We start from the raw sequence: 1,758 nt of genomic DNA on the forward strand, positions 1-1,758 counted from the left end.
ACCGTAAGCAATAGCAGCAGCAGTTGGTTCATTGATGATTCGGAGGACATTGAGGCCAGCAATGGTTCCAGCATCTTTGGTAGCCTGGCACTGAGAGTCATTGAAGTAGGCTGGTACAGTGACAACAGCATTGATGACAGTCTTCCCAAAGTAGGCTTCTGCAATTTCCTTCATCTTTTTGAGAACCGTAGAGGACACCTCCTCTGGATAGAAACTTTTGGTCTCTCCTTTATATTCTACTTGGACCTTGGGCCTGCCTGCATCGTTCACCACCATGAAGGGTCAGTGTTTCATATCAGACTGCACAACAGCATCATCAAATCTTCGTCCAATGAGACGTTTGGCATCGAATACTGTGTTAGTAAGATTCATTGCAACCTGATTCTTTGCAGCATCGCCAATCATTCGGTATCGGTAAATGCGACATAGCTTGGGGTGGTCCAGTTGCCTTGACCATTTGCAATGATCTCCACTTTCCCATGCTGGAAGACCCCTACACAGAAGTAGGTGGAGCCAAGATCAATGCCAACCGCAGGGCCCTTGGACATGGTTGCTTAGTGCAGGTCCCAGGTGGTGGAGGGGAAGAATCGTACCTGGTATTGAAACTGCTGGTGGAGTCATGACTGTCCTCTCAAGCGGAATACAACCATTCCTACCAAGCAGACGCAGACCTTCATAACCTACTCTGACAACCAGCCTAGTGTACTCATTCAGGTCTATGAAGGTGAGCATGCCTTGACCAAAGATAACAACCTGCTTGGAAAGTTTGAGCTCACTAGGATACCACCTGCACCTCGTGGTGTTCCTCAGATTGAAGTCACATTTGATATTGATGCCAATGGTATCCTTAATGTTTCTTCTGTTGACAAGAGCACTGGGAAAGAAAACAAGATTACCATCACCAATGACAAGGGCCACTTGAGTAAGGAAGACATTGAACGAATGGTCCAGGAAGCTGAGAAGTACAAAGCTGAAGATGAGAAGCAAAGAGATAAGGTGTCTTCTAAGAATTCCCTTGAGTCTTATGCATTTAATATGAAAGCAACAGTTGAAGATGAAAAACTTCAAGGCAAGTTCAATGACAAGAACAAGCAGAAGACCCTTGACAAGTGCAAAGAAATTATCAACTGGCTTGATAAGAATCAGACTGCAGAAAAGGAGGAATTTGAGCATCAGCAGAAGGAACTAGAGAAGGTCTGCAACCCCATCATCACCAAGCTGTGCCAGAGTGCTGGAGGCATGCCCAGAGGCATGCCTTGCGGCTTCCCTGGTGGTGGAGCTCCTCCATCTGGTGGCGCCTCTTCTGGACCCACCATTGAAGAGGTTGACTAAACCAATCTGCATACTTTAGCATTCATTGTCCCACAGTTACATTTTGAAGGACCCAAATTTGTGGCACACTGCAGTTGAAAAGTCTAAACTGCTAGACTAAATTTCTGGGCATTCTCAATACTTGACTATGGAATGTGTATAGGAAAAGGAATTAACATTGCACTTTATTATCACTATTGTAAGTGGAAAATGCAATGTCTCAGGTAAAGATGTATTTAAAATTGGCACCATAAAAAAATATCTTGCTTTGTCAATATACATTCTATTTTATACAAACATTGCCAGATAAATGTGCTGGCCAATTGATGATGGCAACTTCTAGGCTTTCTGGACCTTACCCCAGGTTTGGAAACCCCTGCCACCTGTGCCATTCTTTGTGGATGTTTTCTTATCCTTATGGTTTGTTCATAGGGATATCATTTATCT

The 1,758-nt window shown here is 44.1% G+C and overlaps 2 pseudogenes; one reads left to right on the forward strand and one right to left on the reverse strand.

Moving 5' to 3' along the window:
- The window catches only part of LOC102858343, a 4,935-nt pseudogene extending 4,387 nt beyond the window's left edge, over nucleotides 1-548 (reverse strand).
- A 41-nt stretch (nucleotides 549-589) lies between these two features.
- Nucleotides 590-1,332, forward strand: LOC102858752 (annotated as a pseudogene).
- Nucleotides 1,333-1,758: the final 426 nt, after the last annotated feature.

Source organism: Elephantulus edwardii, unplaced genomic scaffold, assembly GCF_000299155.1.
Source record: "Elephantulus edwardii isolate Elephantulus edwardi_28Jun2011 unplaced genomic scaffold, EleEdw1.0 scaffold00057, whole genome shotgun sequence".
In the NCBI taxonomy this organism is placed as follows: Eukaryota; Metazoa; Chordata; class Mammalia; order Macroscelidea; family Macroscelididae; genus Elephantulus; species Elephantulus edwardii.